We start from the raw sequence: 24,461 nt of genomic DNA on the forward strand, positions 1-24,461 counted from the left end.
GTGTAAATGGACCAACCATGAGACCCACGAGTGCTACTTCATACCAAAGTATGATGGGAATGTTCAGTATGTGCCCGTGAGGCCCCAAGGACAACCCATGTACAGATATCATCCTAATATGGCCAAGGCTCAAAGACCACCAATGGGTATGAAAAGACCTCAACCAGTGTTGGGACAACAACCTCCATATCCAAGACATAATGCGGTGCCTGTAAAGTACATGCACTCAGAATGAGTCATAGATGAACAAGCATTAGTGCATGTTACACCCTATGCAGAGCATAGTCCATCTACAATAATGATAGAGGGAGAATGGTATAGTCCATATCCACCACCAATGGAAGAAACCATGACTTATGCTCCACTAGAGCTTGCACCAATGTATTATGTAGCTAATCAAGGTGTCAGACCTCCCATGGGAAGACCCATGATGAAGCCCGGAATAGGAAACTGTTGTAACTATGGTGATGATGACCATTGGAAGAACGAATGTCCAGAGCCTGACAAAAACCTCAAAGCAATTGAAGCCTACTGCATACAATGTTGCAAAAAGGGAAAACACTTTCCGCAAGATTGTCCTAAGAATCCTTTGAACCAGGAAAAAATTGTTGTAAACGTAGTCCAAGTGATGCGTAGTAGCTCATGAGAGAGTGAACCAATTGTTCCAATCAAGGTAATCACTAGAGCCCAGACAAAGAAAAAGAAACACAATTCCTCTAATGATTCTGAGAACACGAAAGTTTCTTCTCAAAGAATCAAAAGGAGTAGAAGCAAAAGATATGAGATGAGAAAACAAAAACAACGGGTTGAAAAGGAAGAGAAAGCAAAAATGCTAGCCCAGGGCAAGTTGAAAGAAACTGGCAGTGAATTCAAGGAAACAACCATGAAATCTGGAGGATCCATACTGGTTGATAAAATTTTTGAGCCTATTAATGCTGCCTTGGAAGCCTACCAAGCAGGACTTAAAGCAGACCAAAACATGAAAAACAAATGGAAAAACTCTCCATCTCCAGATATATGGAAGTAGCGAAGCTGGAAGCTTATCAAAACTTGGTAAGAATCACGCAAGAAATGCTGGATAAACAAAAACCCAAGCTTGAAAGTATTGAAAAACCAGAAGAGCTTGCGGTAGAAGAAACGAAAGCAAAATCCAATGTGGTGCAGAACCCCACCTTGAAACAAATGGACCAGAGCTCATAGTGCAGGACAGCGAAGAAGCCATAGACGGAATTTCATTCGTAGAGGAAGACGGGCTAGGACACTTATGGGAAAAAGTAAGAGAGATCAATGATGGGAGCCTAACTTTAAGTTCAGCTCCTATAGAGGAAGTTTGGTGAGATAACCTACCATCTGATATGAACATGGATTTACAATCCTTGTACAGGGATTGCGGATCGAAGGCTTCAGGAATATCTAAACCAGTAAAATTAAAGACATTACCTTCTTACTTGGGAGATAATGAAGATGAATCCATCATTTGCAAGACCACTCAAGTAGAAAGAGCCAAATAGACCCTAGAAGTAGATAGCATTCATTCAATCATGTCTACACCTATCCAATGCACTCTTACTTTGGAAGAACTGTTGAAACTCAAGCCATACTTATGGGACAATTTACAGAAAATCCTAGAGAACGTGGGGATAACGGGGTTAATCTCTAAGAATTTGGAAAAAATAAAAAAATTAAATGGCAAAAAAAGAGATTCGATCAGTTCCTATGAACAAGGTCGAAGAATATTATAAAGGGGAAGAAGAAAACACTACCCTCCCAGTGAAATATAATGACATTGAAACCATGGCAATACTGGATAGTGGGGCTGGCATAGCCATAGCCACTAAAGCAATATGGGAATCTTGGGGACAGCCAGCCATTAGACAAACACAAATGAAATTGCAGTTGGCTGATGGACACATTGTAAGACCACTAGGGTTACTAGAAAAAGTGATAGTCAACTCCTGTGGAATTGAATACCAACACACTTTTGCCATAGTAGACTTTGGGAAAAAACTCAACTATGAAATCATATTGGGAAGACCTTTCATGCGACAGGTACAACTTATCCAAGATTGGGAAAACAACTATCTGTACTTGAAGCAGGTGGGATCTATCACAAGAGTCAATCTAAGAGATCATGCCTATAGAGATGTCTTGAAAACACCCATCCAAGAGTTTGATTCAGTCTCTTCAGCTGAAACTAAACTCCCATCTTGGTTAAACAAAGACACTCCTATTTGGATTTGTAGAGCTTCAGAAAATGGAAGCTTAATACGAGAGGAATGTATCCTAGAAAGGGACTGTACAGACGAAGCCTACATAACTGAACCCTTTCCAGAGCATTTATTTGAACCATTTGAGTGGACTCAAATTTTAGCGACAATGGATGTATGTGTGAATACGTCTATGCCTACTCAATTTTGCAATGAGGATGGTTACGACATAATTACCATCCAAATGATGTCAGTCATTAACATTAAAAACAAAGATGAGGAAACAAAGGACTTGATGAAAGCTCAACAAGTCTTTTCTGACCTCTATTACAATGCAACTGATGAGTTAGATTAACACTCAGCTACCTCACAAGATTCGGGGTCAGAAAAAGAGCATACGAGAGCTCAGTTACTGTTAAAGGGAGGGGAGGAAAAGTTTTTTGCTTTCCAAACCAGAAATCAAGAAGACAAAAATGGTATAGAAGAAGAGAGACACCAAAATTGTGAAAACACGACCTATGCCATCAGTCTCGAGTAAAACACAATTCTTGATGCAGATAGATGCTAATGATTGTGCCAAGGAAAAAATAACGGGCAGATATTTTTCAAACAGAAACTCAGACATGTCTCAGACATCGATAAAATCAAGGAAGGGTACTCATGAAAAATCTCAGGATAAAAAACCACTCATGACCAGAGTCAAGCGGAAAAAGAAATATCAAGAGTTGAAAAAAGCTCTAAAGGAGATATACACAATCGAAATGGAAACCACGGAAGAGGATGGTAAGGATGTAATGCATGTTCCATCCCACTACAAAAAGTATACTCTCCAAGATCGAAAAATCATAATCAAACAACCTATTAGGGAACTACGGAAACAAGGCAAGTCTTACGAAGGACCTGAAAACGCTAAAAGGGTAGACTTGGATGAACCAAGAGAAGAGCCTAGACCAGCTTACATTGCAAATGACCTAACAGAAGAAGAAGGAAAGCTTTTGCTAAGCTTGTTAAAGGAATACCGAGATATCTTTGCTTGGTCTTACAAGGATCTCAAGGGTGTTGATCTAGAAATCTGTCAGCATACCATACCCATGAGAGAAGATGCAAAACCAAGTAGACAGAGACCATACACTTATAATGAAACATTTGCTTGAAAGATCAAAGAAGAGATCAAAAAACTGAAGGAAGTTGAATTCATTTACAAAATTGAACACACAGATTGGGTGTCTGCAATTGTGGTAGTACCTAAGAAGAATGGAAAATTACAAGTGTGTGTTAATCTCAAAAAAGTGAATGCAGCTACCATCAGAGAAAACTTTCCTCTTCCAGTAACTGAGCATGTTTTAGAACGAGTGGCAAGAAAAGAAGCATACAGCTTCGTAGATGGTTTTTCAGGATACAATCAACTTTTGACCCAAAAGATCAGCATAAAACAGCTTTTGCAATAGAATGGGGTATATTTTCCTATCGGGTTTTGCCGTTTGGGTTAACTAATGCTCCAGCCACATTTCAGAGATTGATGAGCCATGCTTTCAAAGAGTATCTTCGGAAATTCTTGGAAGTATACATGGATGATCTATGCGTACATTCGTCAATCCGAGCTGATCATTTTGAACATCTCAAAAAGGTATTCGAGAAATGTATACTTTATAGGATTTGCTTAAATCCTGAAAATTGCACATTCATGGGAAGACAAGGAAAAATTCTTGGGCATATAGTGTCTAAAAATGGCATAGAGACCGATATTGAAAAGATTCATGTCATTGCTGATTTGCCTAGACCAACAATAGTCAAGGGGATACAAGCCTTCATGGGACATTGTGGATATTACCGACGGTTCATCTACATGTACACTATAATTGCAAAACCCATGTATAGCTTGATTACGCACTTTGAATGGACTGAGGCATGTGAAGAATCCTTCATGAAGCTTAAGCAAGCTCTCACCTCAGCTCCAATATTGAAAGCACTCGATTGGGATAAGGTATTCCATGTACATGTAGATGCTTCAAACTTTGCTATTGGTTGTATACTAGCCCAACCAGGAGATGGAAAATTTGACTTTTCTATTTCTTATGCTAGCCGACAATTGAACATGGCAAAAAAGAATTACACCACCACTGAAAGAGAAGGACTAGGAATGATCTAAGCTGTTAAAAAGTATAGACATTGCCTATTAGCCAACAAGTTTGTGTTCTTTGTGGACCACCAAGCTTTGTTATATTTGGTCAACAAGCCATGCAGCACAGGGAGAATAGTGAGATGGCTCATCATTCTTCTCGAATTTGATTTCACTGTGGTTGTAAAAAAAGGCACTACACATCAACGAGCAGATCATTTGTCAAGGATTGTTTCAGGGGAATCGCCTAAAGGGGTAGACGATGATCTACCAGATGCCTATTTGTTCTCCGTGGAAATGATACCTAGATGGTCGGAAAATATTATGTCATTGATAACAATAGCTCAAGTGGATTCACCACTTCCTATCACAATTGATTTAATCGAGCATTTGGCTATGTATCAATTACTAGTTGGAAGGCTATATAAGAGAAATCGAGACGGGATATTGCTTTTATGCATTAACCCTGAATAAAAGGATCAATACCTAAGTCAAGCACATGTTACCATAGTAGGACTTTACTTTGCGGAAGACCAAGTTATCCAATAAATCTTAAGATCTGGAGTATTTTGTCCGACTATGAGGAGAGATGTTAGATCTTTTGTAAAAGATTGCCCTCAATGTCAAAAACAACCACCCATTCCTCATGTAACATTGTTTCAAATGTCACATGTTTCTAAGTGGAGTAATTATCTGGTTACTTACTTATCGAGCCGAACATTTCCTAAGGAAATGAGTAAACGCCATCAAAGAGCAATTGAAATTGAAGCAAGAGACTATGCTCTTATTGGGAACCAATTGTATCGGAGAGGTAAAGATCAACATTTGCGTCTTTGTGCAAATGAACATGAGTATATTTTGATTATAGAACAAGCACATGTTGGATTAGCTAGAGGTCACTTTTCTAGTGAGACCACCGCAAGAGCAATCTTGATGGCAGGCATATGGTAGCCAAAACTTTTTGCAGATGCAAAAGAATATGTTCGGAGGTGTGATGCTTGTCAACGAGCAAAAATGCCAACACGAGTAGATAGCATGCCCTTAAGACCAATGATGGGGGCTAGAGCCTTCACAAAGTGGGGTATAGATTTTGTTGGACCAATACAGCCACCTGCTTATAGAACCCAAGCTCAATATATCATTGTAGCTATGGACTATTTGACCAAGTGGACCGAGGCTAAAGCGACTCAAAAGATAATGTCAGAACCACTGTTGCATTCTTATATGAGTATGTATTCACTAGATATGGACTACCAATAGAGATTTTCAGTGATCGGGGAACTCATTTTCTCAACGAGGTAATAGAGTATTTGCTTAATGAGTTTATGGTTATCCATAACAAATCAGGTCCCTATCACCCACAAGCAAACGAACAAGCTGAGCATACAAATAAAATTCTTAACTTGGTACTGACCAAAGTGGTTAGTTCAGAGAGGACAGACTGGGAAATGAATCTCCATGCTGCTCTATGGGCTTATCGAGTTTCGTTCAAAACAGCTCTAAATGCTACACCCTTTAACCTTGTTTATGGTCTTGATGCCATACTGCCAATAGAATTTCTATTGACAACATTAAGGGTAGCACAGACTCTTGAGTGGACTGGACATGAATTGTCAGAAAGACTTGAAGATTTGAAAAAGCTAAACGAGCAAAGGCTAACTATTGTAGCTCATATTTATGCACAAAAGCGGAAACAAAAACAGTTTTTTGATTCCCACTTAATCACCAAAATCTTTAGAAAAGGGGACTTAGTTCTAGTCTATTCCCTTAAGCAACACATTCCCAAGTTTAATAAAAAGGGAAAGGGACCATTTATCATTGAATATGTATCTCCAAGTGGAGCAGTAAAATTGTCCATCTTAGATGGTGAACCAATGGCTAATTGGATTAGTGGATGTCATTTAAAGAAATACAATTTGCCACTAACCAATGAATTGATAGAGAGAATGCATGCAACCAAACAAAGGAAGATGAAGCGACAACAGATTATTGATGAAGCCCAAGAGGAAGCTAGACTTCAGGTACTCAAGCGTAAAGCTGCTCTCAAGAATCAACAGATACCGATTCCCATCAACACTTTGGAAATAGATGATCGACAATGGGGATTACCTAAAGACGCAGTTTCAACAGATGACGACTAGTGAGATGGAATGGATCTGCGCATCAAAGTACAGCTCAACAATCATAGCACCAATGCTTCGGTAGACACAGGAGCTAGAGTGAATGCAGTCAGTTATTTCACATACAAGAAGGCAACAAGTCAAGCATTGACCGCAAGAATAACGAAAATCAAAGAATGCAACAAGAATCCAACTCCAACATTGGGAATAGTCAACTTGAACGTGGTAGTACATGGATATTCATGTCTGCATCAGTTTGTATGCTTGCCAGATGAACACATGAATGAGACGATGGTTCTTGGCATTCCTTGGATGCGTACATACAAAGCAGTACCAGATTGGGATATGAATCAGCTAAAGCTATCACCTAAAGGAGGGCAACTCATTGTTCTAGTTGCACCAAGCAAGGAGGAATGGAAAAGATGCAATCAGAAGACCAATTCACGAAGCAAATCTTCTCCATCTCCACGACAAACAAATGCTACAAGTAGCATGCAAGGAGTCAGGCAAATTTGGGTACCAAAAGCACAACTTAAGGATAAACCAAATCAGATCTGGGTACCTAAAATTTCACCGAAGAAACATAAGACAGTTCCAAGGATTCGAACACAGAATCGAGCATCTACGAGCAAGGAACCTAACAGAAAAAGGGTTTGGAGGAAAAAAGAGCACTTATCTTCTCCACATCCCACAAAACCAATCAAGCAGTGGTGAAATAAGTCTCAACAGACTCCAACACACCATGCAGCACCAAGTCGACCGAGCTACCAATGGCGCGAAAAAGCTTAACAACAGTCTAACGTGCTACCAATAGCTCAAGCAATCAGCGTGCTAAAACACCCTGATGGTACAATCAAACAGAGAGCACAAAAGCTACAGGATTTGCTCTTTAAAAGACATCCGCAGCAAACCTCGACATCGGAAACCCTTGAGTTATTTACTCAAGACCCGGCTCTTGCACAGGATATTGGTTTGAATTGCATTGATATTCATATCATGGTAGATCCAATCACGGTGATGCATAGACACAATTGTTCAACCCATGCACGCAGTCGTCCCGGAGTACGCCATCTAGGAGGGGTGGAAGGGCACTAAGTACTAAGTAATCAAGGGCAATGTTTGAAGAGGGAGGAAAAAGTTCCATGTTAACGTGTGATTTTTGCAAAATTACCTAATAATGCCCTTATAATTCATCGACAAGGGAAAATTCATCGATAATATCTTCCCGATGAGTGTAAATAGTGTATATACTATCAGAAAATCATCAAAAATAGTCCCTTTTTGAGTATTTTTCATCATTTTTGTTGATAAGGAGGATTAAAAATGGAGAAACCCAACAAAAAACAATAAAACTGTGTTTTTCAAGTGATTTTTTAATTGGATTTTTACTTTACTTTTTTAGAGAATTTTGCTATCTTCTTTGATTTTTTTAAATAAACAGGTCAAAATTAATAATAAATAGCAAGAAAGCTCAGATGGAAAAATTGAAGACATAATGGTGATCAGAAGGACAAGGCGCACAAGCACAAAAGGTTTCAACAAAATTAGAAGACGGAAGTGGGAAGCCTAAATTAGGCGGCCAAGCCTACTTTTGCAAAATTCTTGCAGAATGAGCTACAGGAATCCGATCAGGGAAATTTTTGAGTCTAACATAGATTTCACGGCCTAGTAGGACTAACGAGGGAATCTGGAAAATTTTGGTTTGGGAAGTCCAGGTATAGATATCCAGGGTAGGCTAAAACCACCTCATTTCCACTTGGAGCCTTTGCAGAGAGAGTTTTCGGCTTCTTTCGCACGTCATTTCCGGAGCCCACAGTTGACCTTTTTCAGCGCCGTCTCACACGAAACATGAGGGGTAAGTTCTTTACTCGATAATGATCCATTTCGTACAGCCGGTAGCTAGTCTAAAGCCTTAGAAAAAACCTAGAAACCGAGCAGTGCATGAAGACCTACGACCTAAAACTGACCATAGCAGCCTGCCAACTTGACCAAATCAACAGGATTTGAACCATAGCATGCCCTAACATAATAGAACCTTTCTATACCATCAGATGACCATTCGACTGGGGTCAAGGGGGTCCCCAGTAGAAAAGTTAGGGTTTTTGGCAAATGCCATAATTCCGACCTAACTCCACAGATGGCTTGCTAATGAGGTCCATATACGATGTATATGATTGGTTTGGTGAAATCCATCAAGAAAATCCCTCAAAAAGCAGAAAACGGCTCGAAGGTTATAAAGCGTCAAATTCGACATACAAGGCCAAACTGACTACAAATGAGCCAGAATTGGACAGGTAGCTTCACAACTATGTTATGGACAAGTCCAAAGCCTCAAAGGTGACCAACCAACCCAATAGACAAAGTAATCACAAAAACCGGTGATTTCAGAGTCGACAGAGCACAAAGTGATGTCGGCATGACCAAACTTAACCAAATCCAATTTAGGACTTGTATTAGGTGTATGAAACATGTTTAGGTCAAAATTTGTGAGATTTGCAAAGTTTTTGTCACTGTTGTAAATAATCGCGATTAGTTACTTTTGCATCAATTGTACTTGGAAATTATCAAATCACCTCACCCATCATGTGTACACACCTATTACATGCCAAAATCAAGTATAAGCCAAAATGACCACCCATTACTTGTAAAATTGCCAAAAAAAACGCAAAGAAGTCCTTGCAAGCCAAAATCTGGGTTATTAACAACTTTTCTTGATCCAAATCACCTCATATCTCATACCCAAGGTCTATACCATGCCTAGGACCAATTTATGCCAAAAAATATCAATTTTGGAAGAAAAGTTAATAATCGCGATTATTTACTTTTTGGTCAAAATTGGAGAATTTGGATATTTTTTCATCATACATTCAAAGTATGTTGTGTTAAGCCCACTAGCCAATTTTGCATCAATGTGGAGTTCAAAATCTCAAATTTCCTTCATATCTACTGTTTCAGAGACATAAAGCCAAAATTTGGTACCATTTTCAACCCGTGCATCCAAATGAGCTCATACTTCACTCGGAGCATGTATTTGGCATATACTTTAAGCCTGTAACTCCAAGTTTGCAAAAAGTTGAAAATTTTTCTCAGTTGTAAATAATCACGATTATTTACTTTGGTTGTAGATTTTTGTTTTGACCATACAGTTTTGTTCCTTGCATGATTTTATGCATCTTTGCTTGTTTAAAAATTGATTTGAAGCAATTTGGACCAGATTATCAGCATTTCAGTTTAGAAGGACATTCCAAAGAAAAATCTAACAACTCTGCTAACTTTGCACTCTATTCACTGAATAGGAGCAATGCAAGCCGCGGAGAAGGCCAAGAAGAAGCTAAACCAAAAAGAGAAACTACAACAATTACCTGCATATCAACTGGACCCCGAGTCAGTCATGGCGGCAAAAGCATCCTATCTTTCTAAACAACAGCAGAAGAATACCACACCACGGTCTTCACTAGCAGGTTCAAGAGTGAAGAAGGGCATCGGGTGGAGTTGCAACTCTTGCCTAAAGAGGTCTACGATGTAGCTGCAAAGCTAGAAACCAAAGAAGCTAACCACAGTTTGGGGCTACAACATTTCTATGAACAAGAGCCTTGCGGAGTGGACTTTTAGAAAGCTTACGAGCTTTTGTCCACCATTAAAGAAAACAGAACCGCCCAAATATCAGACACCCAAGGGAACAAGGTCGAGGTTGTAATTACAAAAGAAATAGTGGCAGAGGCACTCAAACTGCCCACTAAAGGAATGACCATGCGGCGGATGTGATTTGCTTGCCGATGAGCTATTGGCTTTTGGTGATTTCAGTCACTTGAGTGTAGCCTGAGTTAGATGCAAGTTGTTAGTTTTTTTTCCAAGAGATTGACAACCTCTTGTAGCCTCTATGCACTGGTCGAGTCAGCTTCATCCCATGGTTTGACAAATTAATTGTGGTTCTCTCTAATACTGCAATAAGATAGGATGGTGAGGTTAGACATGCGTCCCACTATTAGTCAACCCAAAATGTACGGGAAAATATATATAAGGTGGCTTGCTTTTTGTGTTATGGTTTTTTGCATAAGTCTCGTATGGGCAAAGTGATGTGATACAGTGTTAGTTTATGATATGGGGCTAATCTTGATACATTGTTTTGAGGTCAAATACTTTCATTTTCAAATACATTGATTAATCTCTAGATTAGAGTGGAAGTGAATGAATGGGTCTAAAATGCTTGTCTTATAGTGCATGTTGGTCCTTTTGGATTGACAATCAGACTTCAAACAGCCAAGATATGAACGATTGAAGTTTTATTGGGGGCTAGTTATGTACCAGTTTGACTGCACCGGTAGCCATGCCATCAAAAAAAAAAAAAACAGCCTTGTCAGTGTCTGTAAGGATGTTATGCGGCATGAGAAGGCCATAGGAAGTTTTAGCTTGTCAATCGAATTCTCGAGAAACCAAATACGCCAAGTTGAAGCTCAAGCAATCAGCGGTGGGGTGTGGATAGATGTGTTTCCTTATTTTTAGTGCCTCGGTTTGTGGCCTCAAGAAAAAGGGAATTCAGCAAGGTTCTCAAGGGTTTGAGGTCGACAATGCAAACATTTTCTTGGGCTTTGCAAAATGCCCACTGGACATCCATGCAAGAAATGAGAGCATTGCTAAGTTGGTGCAAAAGAGGGTTTTTTAGGAGGCCTCGGGGAAGTTTTATAAGCCTTTTGGAGATGGTGTGCTGCAGGGCTGCCACATGGTGAGGGCATTGATCTTGAGTGCAAAGATGAAGCCAAACATTGCATCTTATATAGGGTATAACATGGCTTAATGGTGGGCATGAGAAGAGATGGGAAGAGAGCTCCCTCTCCATGCGAGTTATGACGGTGCTCTATTGAGCGTTGTGCACGGGCAGGCAGCGGCCCTATTGGGTGCTCCTTGGAGGATTTTGGCGATGATGCACGCTGCTCAATGTCAATCGTAGCCTTGTTGTCGAGCGGCAATGTGTGAAGGTGATGATGTGGAATACCCATGGGGATTGTTCTTGCACCTCAAAGGGCTCGATCTTTTTTTGAAGGCAAAGGCCCTCCCCGATGGAGAGGAGCCCCATTCCACGTGCAAAAAGAGAGAGAGAAAGGAAGTGTTGACCAAGTCGGCACCATCACACACAAAGTGAAGTTCCCATGAAAATTTGCTAGAAAGGATGGACAAGTGTTTGGAGCTCGTCAAGTTGCTAAAAAACGAACCGATAACTCTTATAAAATAAACATTTTTTTATCACTTTGAGGGATTTTTGCACGGTCGAAATCTGTGAGATCCAGGTGAGGAGCTCGAGGGGCTATTTTAGTGATGCTTGCTATTTTTGCATGGTGATGATTGTAAGAGCACTCTGTCAAGCAAGAATGGGCCATTTCCTCCCTTCAGGTGATGTATGTCCCTTCTCCTCTCTCTTATACAAACTTTATATGGTCACATTACCGGTTGATTCCCATATGTTTCTTTTGCATGAGGATGGGAAGTTGACTCACTGTAATGATACTAATATTGTTGCATTACCGATGTAGTACCCATATGTTGAGCTAATACTTACCACAAGGACATCATGTTCCTCGCTTTATTGAGGTGATGCCCTCATGGTAAGTAGTGTTCCATAGAAAAGATAACACACACACCCATGTTGTGTTGTAAGGTACCTTGTTATTGTCGTACAATACAACACAAAGCACGCTACTACACAACGCACACACAACATAAGTACACAAGTCGTGTGGTTAGATACTCTGCTATTGTCGCACATTCTGACACAGAGCAGAGCACGCTCCCACATGACCCCCTCTCTCCTCTTGATGTATTTGCAAAGGTCGTCTCTCTCTCTCTCTCTCTCTCTCTCTCTCTCTCTCTCTCTCTCTCTCTCTCTCTCTCTCTCCCTCCCCCCAAGGCTCAAAAAATGCCATCCCGTGGGCTTGGGCGGGCTTGCCTTATTATTAAGTTGCAGGCCCACTGAGCTTTTTAATATTCGTGACGGGTCCGCCAATAAAGCAATGTTGCTTGGCGGGCGGGTCAAGAAAAACAAAAATCCGGGCAAGCTTTTTTGGGTTACCATGTTACCTTTGAGCAACTATTGAATCCTTGGCAAGGGATGCAATTGAAAGGGATGAATTACTTCATGTAGTGTGCTAATCATCAACATGGTAGTTTGGGAGTGTTTTTCTTGAAGAGAACATTGAATGATTTATACATTTAAGTGAAGGTTTTTGAGGTTACGCTTCCAAAAGTTCTTTTGAGCCTATTGTTTCCAAACATGTGTTGTTGTTTTTTAGCTTTATATCAATTCAAAGAGGAGGAAAAACCTTGATGCGGATGAAACTAGTGTAGTAAGAAAATATGAAGCTATGAAGAAGAAGAGAGAGTTTCAAAAATGTCAAGGTGCTGAGAAGCGGGAGGAGGGTACAAGGAGTACAGGTCTACACTTTGAACGAGACATTGAAGGGGAGGACAATGAAGCTGGGAAAAGAATCACTTCAAAGAAGATTATTCAATGTATTCTATCAAAGATGTGTGTTCAACAAAGACAACCAAAAGGACGTAATACAAGAAGTGGTCGATGACAAGCATATTGTGCACTAGACTCATGATAAACTCCATGAACATTCTCTTAGTCTTGTTTGTGCACTTAGAACCTCTCTAGAGGTGCTAAAAATTGCAAAGTCAAATGACAAGCTATTTTTGAAGCTCAAAGCACTACCCATATTTGTTAAAGGCCTAATGTATGCCAATATTAAAGGCATCAATTAGATTAAAATATCAAGCTTGTTTGATGTTCATCCAAGGAACCTTTATGCTGCTATGCATAGAGTTGATGATGACAAGGAATTTTTAAGCAGTTTTCCATTGAACTTGTGCAAGAGACAATCCATAAATGATAGGCTGTCCCAAGAAGTGAAAGAGAGGGTTGTCAAATTTTGGGTTGAGCATAATAGGGTGTCTCCAAACAAGAAGGAAATTTTTTGATGGAATAATGCGAACAAACATCACAAGGAGCATCCACCAATACACTTATTAGATGAATCTCAAGTATGGTGCTATAACTATTACTATTTGTGATTTGCTTCATTTCAGTCTCCTTTTCCACTACAACAAGTACTACATTTGCAATTTTGTCCTTTTGTGCATAATTTTTATAGTTACATTTTTTTGCATAATAGGTCTTTGGCATTCTACTTTGGCTTGTGCTATATAGCACGAATAGTTTCCCTTCAACTTGAGTATCTAGTCCAATCTTTCATTATGGCCACTAAGAGCAATGATGTTTTCAAGATATTATCTCTTGATGACAGCAGTTACATTATGCAACCTGTACTTTTTTCAAAAAAAAATGGTATATTTTTAGGGTTTTGATGTACACCCAGGTTCTATTGATTCAAGTGCATTTGGGCTCTATAGAGGATATTGTAGGTTCTAGCAGTTCTACCCTATTTCTCGTGTTGTTTTACCTATTGCTGAGTAGGCTCATTGGGATATTAGAGATGCATAAGCGTATGCTTTGATTGCATTTTCTATCAAGCACACCATTACTTCTCACATTTGGTCACCAAAAATAGTAAAATGGGCTTTGGACATTCTAGCTAGAATGTATGTAGGTACCAATAAGGCAAAAATAGCATATCTACGCAAATAGCTAGAGTCCAAGATCATGCAGCAGGAAGATGAAATTGATCTTTTTCTTTCTACAATTAAAGAGATCGATGAGAAACTTATTGTTGCATGTGAAGTCATTCACGATCATTCACTCGTGTGATCCGTTCTAGGTGCATTACCAGATTCATGTCAGAATTTTGCTTCAACTCTGAGGCTTTTTGAATAGGGAAATGATAATGCAATAAAATACGATGGGTTGGTTGGTTTTTTGTTACAAGAGGCTATGTCAAGGAAAATAGTGCTAAGCAACGTGCTATTGATCAGGCTTTTTTTGCTACACAAAGAAGAGGTAGCAATAACAATGGTGCTACTTCCAATGTTCAGAATTCTTGAGAAGATCAACTTTGATTATATGGAACACTCTATAAATTTTGAACCTATGGTTACTTTGATTCCATGACTCTTCAATGAAACTGCTTGCATATTAGAATTTGTATCATTAAAAACCCTCATCTTCAATTCATGTTGTATGGAAACATGACAAGAGAATTCTCTTTCAAACATAATTCATGTGGTGGATAGGCTCCACCTAGATCCATGCAATTCAAAAATTTAATTGTTTATAAAACATTGTTCTCTTCTAATTCACAAAGTGAATTTGTACTCAAATACTCACTATAATGTCTATTCATCTTGCATAGCATAATCAGTGACCACATCAATATCCCATGTTGCAAGGTGTAAGAACTCCCCTATCTTTGAAGAAGTCTACATGATCTTGTACTTGATAGATATCTCCATAGATGGTCTCAATAAGATTTGAAAAATGGTTAATTTGAAGTAAAGCACTCGCATGAAAACTAACATTGTCAACAATTCCCCCATCATATATATTCGCATTATTGATATCAAGAACCCAATGTGAATTTTTTTTCTATGAGAGCCTTAATATTTTAGTGTGTCTCCAAATGTACAAATGACATAACAATGTAGAACTCACAATGTTTGCTTGACTACCTTCGTGTGCAACTGATAACATTTTCCTACAGTCACCTCCAAGAAAAACTTCCTTTCCACAAAGCAAGCTATATTTTTGTAAAATATCTTTGAGCATCTATGTGTTGCCTCAAAATCATGGTAATATCTTTTTGTCAAGGGAACCTACAAGATACTCAAGAGGACCCATGTATATACTCCCAACAAATAGCTACTTGACCCACATATAGAGCCCCACAACAAGGAAAAATAGGGACTAAAGTGGAAAATAAAATACAAGGATAGATTTCATTTTAGGAAAATCTCAAGGGCTTCCCTACCAAATGAGGGTCAACAAGGCTCGCATTTGGAGTGACCATAAACAAAGCACAAGGATGGATGTTGGGGCTCTTAAAATTATACTTGGTAGCACCTCTATTTTTCACATAGTCAGTTATATGTGGCAATGTCACATTTTACATCCAAAATATGTCAGAGCTAGAAGAGGTCACAAGCCAAGCTATGGGTGTCTATAGGTACACAGTCTATAAAGGCAAGTATGAAGGTCAAGGACAGACAGGTGTATCTAGACCTATATGTCTTTTGAGATTTTCTTGGCCAAGAAGCTCTATTGTGGGGCTAATCAAGATGGCTACTCAAAGTGTCCAAAGTGCAAAAAATAATGGTGTAAAAAAATTTCTTTAAAGTGTTCTCCAAGTTGGTCCATACCGTTTGTCAAACACGACTACAGAGGTCAAGATGGAAGTACAAAGGGAAAGATGGACAAGTGTGACTAAGTCTTAAGGTGTATAGTGAATGCTTTCGAAAGCATGCCACTGGTGATTTTCTCAGGCTTACCTAAAAATTAATATCTAATGGATGGCATATGGAGCATACAAGAAGTTATGGATTGTCAATTAGAGCTTCAAGCACCAGATTATGGCAGAATGAAGTTAGCAGACCACAGCGGTAGTGGAAAACCAAATGACTTCTCTTGTTTTTGGAGCCCTTCATTTGAGATTGAGGGAATGCTAAAATGTAAGTCAGCTATTGGGGATCAAATTCCAAAACATGGGCTTTCAATTAGGTTTTACAAAATGTCCATTAGCTGAGGAAGAAAAAAGTTATTAGGATTCGGCATAAAAATGGGGTTTGTTTTGAAAATTTAAAAGTTTTTTTTTTAAGTTGGAGGTTTAACCGGTGAATTCCACGTGGCCTGTAGATTATCCCATATGCACATTTGGGGCCAAGGATTGAAGAGTATATATATATATATATATATATATATATATATATATATATATATATATATATATATAAGAGGGAGAAGGGAGCTTGGTTATGGCTCCCTCCCCTCCCTCATGTGCATGGCACTGCTCTGGTGGCTCTTGGGCGCTTGCAGGTAGTTGGTGGCATCTGGTGGACATTCTTTGGCCTGTAGTGGTGGTGGTTGGAATTGGTGACACCACTAGAAGGCAGGTTCACATGGGCCCAATGGCCCCATTTTTGTTGAGAGGGACCCAACCCCACTAGCAATGCCGCTAGTGTTCAAGAGGGGGGGGGGGGGGGGGGTTCCATGCACATACAAAGCCTCAAAAGGCAAGTTGTTGCAAAATGTAAATAAAAACTTTTACAAATAGCTTGAGTGTTGTCATTGTGGGGGTTTTTTCACTTGCTGAGAAGAGAGAATCCATTTTTTGTGCATAGAGAAGGTTGTACATGTTTTGTTGAGGTGAGAATCAAGTGAACCCACCAATTTCAAGTGTTACTCCTCATCTTCTCTTATTTTGCTCTTATGCCCTATTGCGGTGTTGACAGTGTGTGTGAGAGTGTCCCCCTGACCCGTTCGTGTTTTGTGTGCGCACACACATACACAAAGAGAGAGAGAGAGAGAGAGAGAGAGAGAGAGAGAGAGATATTAGTGAAAAGGTGGTATAATTTGCATTCATAGTACATAACGGTCTTTATACATAAGTACAACAGAGTTAAAAGCCTGAAGACATATAAATCCACCATCTTCACTCCAAGGAACTTTGAAAACCATAGTTGACAAGGTAACCCTCACCTACATCCATGGAAACAACACAACTTTCAATTAGCATTGGCACCGTATGCAGGTGATTCATGGGTATCCCACATGTTATAGATGTCACCCAACTAAAATGTTTTCAAAGATAAATAATAAGAAGTATGAAGCTACTTACATATTCAGCGATGGTTTCCGTTACAAGGGACAAAAACATTTGGATCCCATTTAGCTTTGCGAGCTCTCATGAGATAAGGCCGGAGACAAGTTTTATGAGGCAATTTAGCCTCGAAGTGGGCCACATATACCTATTTCTTGATTTTACATAGTTTGGCATTAATTGCCGCTGTTTTTTCAGGGTCAGTGGCAGTGCTCATACGTGCAGTCAATCTATACTTTGGAGACACATATAACATAAAAAGATGTTAGTAATTAAGTCCTACACCTCCCTAGACGGACTTGAAACCACATGTAAGGTAGTAGTATGAGTGCTACTCCCCTAAAACATACAACATATAGCTGGGATATTCCATAGCTCCACTTTTGTTCAAAAATCTAGGAAAGTGAGTTGCCATGGTCCATAACTTTGATCCAGTAAACAGCCATTTACAGCCTCATGAGTAGCCCATTTACAATCATATTGACCATAATCCTCAACCTTTCATAGCCATTACCTTAACCATAATCAGCCACAATCAATCATAACCCTCTTCACAATCATTAATAACCATATTTAGCCAACCATAGCAGATTATACGAAGTCGTATGTTAACCCCCAGTCAACCCGATCATATAGGGCCATTCCCAAGAGCTTTTGTCATTATATTTTAGCAAAAACAGTAACTCAAGGCAACATTTATCCCTTGTTTGCAAGAGGGTACCACCTTTTAAATTTATTCTAAAAACATGCCTATGAAAAATCCCGTAGATATGTATTGTCGATTATCCCTAACCTCAAAAGAAATTTCTCAGCTGCAGACAAAAGGATGCACATGTGTATGCCAATGATAAGTTAATTATAAACTAAAATCTTTTCCTAAACCCATAAGGTGAAAACAACCAGTGCCGTAAATGATACAGTAGAAGTTTCTATTCATGTATATTCTGGCATATGCATGAAGAATATAACCATAACAACAAGTGAATCATATCACAACCAAATAGTCGGACAGTAGTCCATATGAATTCCATAGGTCAGCCGAGATTGAGTCAGAGAAACTATCTCCACAATAGCCTGCTTATCCTTGCCATTTTCCATAGAGCCAGCAACTTTAACACAACACCACTTGCAGGTAACACCCTCACAATCCCAATGTACAGATAACAACTCTCAAGTACACACATACACCACAGAAGCATACAGTACCAATGCTAAGTGAGCATGGGAGCTCACCTTTTATAGTGTTTGGAGCAAGTTTCCACATTCCTCCAGCACAGTATGGTGGGCTCATCATCAAGAGGTACGAGGTATACAGCAGCGCCGCCTAGTACAGAGATAGGGGAAGAGAGAGGGGAGAGAGAGAGAGGGAGAGATCTAAGGAGAGAGAACGAGATAGCACTTAGACGGTGCTATAGTGCGGACCTGTCAAGAGGGAGCCACCATGAAGTTAAGCAAAAAATGATAGGGTTTATAGAGCCAGGAAACCCACCAAATGAACATAGCCCATTTTAACTACAAGGGTTAGGCACCATTAAGGTACCACCCTCTTGTGGCTTTTTAGAATTATTCAATGAATTCAAGCCATTATTCACCCAAGGTTTCCAACCTAGCCAATTATACCAAGGATATAGCTAGTCAATTCATCCACCCTTATATAATTCAATTAACAAGCCAGGATTAGATACCATTAAGGTACCCCCTACTAAAAAATAATTTTACCAAGTGAATTCAAGCCGGTCATACACCAAGGGCACCCCTGGCCAATAGTCCCAGTAAATTATACCAAAGAAATAACATCATGCCAGAACTAGTTTGCCTTGATTGCTTTACTATGCACATGGTAAGAATCCAAAAAGTGATAATGGTGTGGCTCTTACCTCATGGCATAGTTTGTGATGATGGCTAGTTAACATATCTCCTCGAAGCTTTCACCAGAATCTCTACGACCTCGCATCACAAATGAGATTTTTCATGAAAAGATGTATGAATGTAAACAGTTCCACATTATAATAAAAACAAAATGAGATGCATTTTGTGCATTTACGATGCTTGTGTCCATAAAAAAAATAAAAAACCATACATATGTATGGTGTGGAGTTGGCACCGTTCTCCATATTTATAATAATACCATAGGGAGCGTGCCCCTCCCCCGCCACTTTTATCCCCTTCAGTGTTGAAGGGGGACTTATGCTTCTTCTCCAATGTTAGAGGGACTTTCTTATTGTGAAAATACTACATTTTTACAAGGAAGAACTCATTACCAATGTTTTATGAAGACGTGTATCATTCCACTTTGCCTTGCCGTGGCGTATGGTCAATGTGTCCCTTTGTTGGGCATCACAAAAATTCTTCAGCCTTTGTCACCCTCATCTACAATCTTTCAAATAAAAATGATGTAAATTTATTGTTTTAATGTATACATAATTTAATCTAAGTACTTTTGAGATCACATAAACGAAATCAAAATACAGAATATAAGTGTACCTTTGGTATCGCTCGTGTGGATCAACGCACAATCTTGGATGGAGCCGCTTCTAGACCTTCCTTACATTTTTTTGCCACCTTCCCACCAATATACATTCTACCATTGTCATCCATTTTGCGACTTCTGCAAACATGTCGATTGATGTTGAATATGTCGTATCGTTCATCCGATGGCTCACATGCACACATACACAAAGTCGTAGTCTTTGGGGCATCCCATTTGACATACATATTGATCAAAATATGGCCAAGCATGACATCTTTTCAAAATCTCTGACTAAAATTATCAGTGTGAATTATTATGTGCATATCAGCATTTTGCGTAGATCCACAGGCCTTCAAGATGCATGAGTATGTGATTGAATTAGGAGAGAGGCTATCGCTTTGCATCCGCTAAAAACAGCTTAGAGATTTTTGGTCTTGCTCTTGTTGCTCATATCCCATAATCAATGCACTCTAGCAGACGACACTCCACACAAGAATGTCCTCAAGCACTTTCTGTGCTCGCTGAAGTACACCACATTTGGCATATATATCGACCAAGGCGTTGAGAAGCACAACATTTATTTGCAACAACCCGAGACTGACAATATTAGAGTGAATTATAAAGCTCATGTCGACATCCTACATAGAGCCACATGCCTTGAAGTTGCACATGTCGGTGATTTCATATGGATAGAGGCCCTCACTTTGCATTCGCTGAAAACAGCCTTGCTCTTGTTGTGCATATCCTGCAATCACTGTTTGGCATACGTATGGACCAAGGCATCTTTTATCAATAGCGTCTGACTAACAATACAATTGTGATTTTTTTGTGCCCACATCAGCTCTTGCGTAGAGACACATGTCTTCAAGATGCATACATAGGTGATTGCATCTGGAGAGAGACCCTCGCTTTCCATCCGCTAAAAATTACTTCTTTTGTGCATATCTCGCAATCAGTGCACACTGTTCCGAATAGTAACCGTATTCAAATGGCACATATAAGCGCCACTATTTCTATTCACAATATAACCATTCCGGCACATGATCAGCAGTTGGACTTAGCATTCTGCCATTATATGTTGATCAGAAATTAGAATAATTATGACCACCTCCATTTGTTGGACGACCATCTGCTGCATATTGAAGGCGGTGATGATCATCCATGGCTCTTGATCCTAGACGATTGAGCTTGATCAAAAATCCATTTGCTGCTCAACTGATGATGTTGTTGACATATTGTAGATGCAACGTTTTGTCTACAGAGTCGGCATGCTCAGTTGGGGCGTCAACGCCATTGCAACAGCTTGCATGCTTGCTACACTCGTTGTAAGGGGTGGAGTGGTCGTGCGAATCTAGAAAGCCACTGTTTGCGTGCAAATATATTGGTGGCACATGAGTAGAGATGTGGGAGAGATGCATAGGGGAGGCACTTCCACTATTGTTATTCACAATATAACCATTTGGGCACATGATCAGTGGGGGCGTTGTTGAGGTTGGACTTAGCATAAGTTGTGCCATTATATGTTAATCAGAAATTAGAATAATGACCACCTCCATTTGTTGAACGATCATCTGCTGCATATTGAAGGCAGTGATGATCATCGTTGAACTTGATAAAAAACCCTTGCGCTGCTCCATTGATGCTGTTGTTGACATATTGTAGATGCGACGTTTTGTATACAGAGCCAAAATACTCAGCCGGGCGTTGGTGCCATTGCAACAGCTTGCATGCTTGCTACACTCGTTGTCAATGGTGGAGTGGTCGTGCGAATATGGAAAGCCACTGCTTACGTGCAAATATGGTGGCACATGACTATAAGAGATGTGGGAGATATGCATAGGGGAGGCACCACCATCAATAAAGACGTGGGAGGAGGAAGAAGCCGGCGTTCACTTGCGGGAGATGTTGTGAATAGGGGGAGATAAGCAAGGGGGGCAGATCAAAGGGTGCTACGTGTTGGAGGTGAAGCAAATGCAGAACAGATAATTATCGTACTTGGAGGATAGCAAAGACAACATATACATTGGGTTGTCGTGGACAGAGAACTCCATGACGCCGTTGAAGGTGGTGAAGAGTGGAGGCTGCTATATCTTCTCGACAGTTGGACAGGAATGTGGTCGTGGGCGAAGGCGCCGAATGCCATGATGTGCAGGAGGCCTTGCCACCCAGAACAGTGAGCATTGTTCTAGAGGTAGCTCATGAGCTAATTGCTCCTACATTTGCTTGTTGACAACAAGGCATAGGTCCTCCAAAATGAAGGCAGCCTATTGATCCTGCATTTGGGAAATATTCTCACATGCACAATTGTTGCCTTCCTGATCGTTATACACACATTTTTACACGCAAAAAGTTACCTCTGTACGAAAGGAGCAGCCTCCATCCATGATATCTCATTATATACTAGCTCTTTCTCTCTCTCTCTCTCTCTCTCTCTCTCTCTCTCTCTCTCTCTCTCTCTCTCTCTCTCTCTCTCTCTCTCTCTCTCTCTCTCTCTCTCTCTCTCTCTCTCTCTCTCTCTCTCTCTCTCTCTCTCTCTATAGACTCTCAGTTTGAGCTACTTAATTGTCGGGACAAAATACTTTCATTGCAATATATTGAAGCAATGAAGACCATACATACAGAGTTCTTGTGACAAGAAATCACATAAAAGAGCTTGTGTGTGGGAACAATATTCCAACCGCATCAAGGATTCCAGTAAAAGCCCCAACATGCAGAAAACCATACATGCAAAGCCTTGACAGAAACTCCTAGATATGGCCCCCAAGGTAATAGCCACATGCTTTTAACACACTCAAAAAAGTATGTTGTTCTCACAGATCAGATCTTGTCAATGTCCTCATCTTGAACTACTGAATTACCTACTATATTTCACCTAGGACTCCCTAGGTCAATTAGCCCCATTCCATAATGTCCAAGGAATTTAACATATTATCCTTACATTATCCTAGAGAGCAAAAAGGTCCACCCATATTTACACCAGTTCCAATATCCCAGTACCAGTACAGTACAGTATTAGTACACAAGTAGCACCAGTACCAGTACCCAAGTAGCACCAGTCCAGTATATTAAAGTACACAAATTGTACTAGTACCAATACGAATATAATATCAGTACAGAAGTAGTACCAATAGCACCCGTATCAGTTCAATATAATATTGTACACAAATAGTACCAATTCCCGTACTAGTATAGCACATAAGTAGCAGCAATCCTAGTTCACTACAATACAATACCAGTACCAGTATAGTACAGTACCAATTCATAATGCGCATACTATCCTTACCCTATCCTAGCCGGGTAAAGGGTCAACCTATTTTTTCACCAGTTCCAGTATCACCAGTACCAGACCAGAATAGTAGCAGTCCACAAGTAGCATCAGTACCAATACACAAGTAGCACCAATCTAGTATATTACAGTACACTAATAGCACTAGTACCAGTACCAGTTCAGTACCAGTAAACAAGAAGTCCAGTACGAGTTTCACAAGTAGCATCAGTATCAATCCAATATAATATTGTACACAAACAATATCAATCACAGTACCATTATATCACAAAAGTAGCAGCAGTACCAGTTTAGTATAATAAAATACAAGTATCAATATAGTATAGTACCAATACACACATAGGACTAGCATCAGTACATATGCAACACCAGTATCAATCTAGTATAATATAGTAATAGTATCAGTACCAGTACACAAGTAGCACCAGTACCAGAACTAGCTCTAGTACCAGTAGCACTAGTGTAAGTATAGTGAAATTAACACACTATCCCTAGCAGTGTAAATGTGTGTGTGTGTGTGTGTGTGTGTGTGTGTGTGTGTGTGTGTGTGTGTGTGTGTGTGTGTGTGTGTGTGTGTGTGTTCTGGGTGTGTTCCCCATTTCCCCTCTCCATCTTATAGTGCCCCCACAGAGGAGCAACCTCATTGCTCATTTGTCAAAGTCAAAGAGCTCTTTTTTTGACAAGAAGAAATGGCGGCACAAAGTTATGGGCCGATCTTTAATGGTGATGAGAATATAGATGAGTGGATTGCGGATTATTTTGAACTTGATATGCTATCATTGCATATGCCAAACAAACACATTAAAATGCAAACCATTCTGTTGGTGATCTGTAGCAAGGCTAAGGTATGGTTTGATGCATAGAATGCAAACCAAGGTAGGCATGGCCGGTCTTGGTGGTCTTGCTTCTTGCAAGATTTTTGCAAAAAGACGTCTCCTATTCACATGGATGCAAAATGAAAGGCTCTCAAACAGGATGTAAGTGAAAACTTTGGTGTTTTTCTTAATCATTTTGAAGAATGATGGGCAAATTTAACGATGGCAATGCAATTGGCCAATCGTGAAAACTTCAAATTGGACAAGTTCATGGCGTGTTTTTTTTTTCGAGAAAAAGATCCTTCAATTAGTTAATGAAACTGCCCATGGGGCTACAACCACCTCTACAAGAGAGGGCTACAACAATCATGATGGGGAGACTCTCCCAATGAAAAAACAGCATATGTACAATGAGGCTAAATCAAGAGATGGGAGGAAGAAAAAGCCACACAGGTGGGCAGTAGTGCCATCTGAGTACAACTTGGGCTGTGGTGAAAAAAGTCCTAGGATGCCAGAGTCAAAGGAAAGACTCTCTGTGCTCCCTCATCTGATTGAAGCTACCCTGGAGTCTCTCGAGCTGTCCTCTAAGAGTATGGATCAGCTCTAGCCAAAGATCCCGAATAGTCTCTGCTGGTGGTATAGGGCAAGCCTCAAAGATGTAGAAGAAGTAGGCCCACCAGA

At 39.9% G+C, this 24,461-nt stretch overlaps 1 pseudogene; it reads left to right on the forward strand.

The window, feature by feature from the left end:
- Positions 1 to 20,920: 20,920 nt before the first annotated feature.
- On the forward strand, positions 20,921 to 21,909 carry LOC147444877 (uncharacterized; annotated as a pseudogene).
- Positions 21,910 to 24,461: the final 2,552 nt, after the last annotated feature.

The sequence above is a fragment of the Adiantum capillus-veneris genome, chromosome 13 (assembly GCF_014529385.1).
Source record: "Adiantum capillus-veneris isolate H3 chromosome 13, ASM1452938v2, whole genome shotgun sequence".
Classification (NCBI taxonomy): domain Eukaryota; kingdom Viridiplantae; phylum Streptophyta; class Polypodiopsida; order Polypodiales; family Pteridaceae; genus Adiantum; species Adiantum capillus-veneris.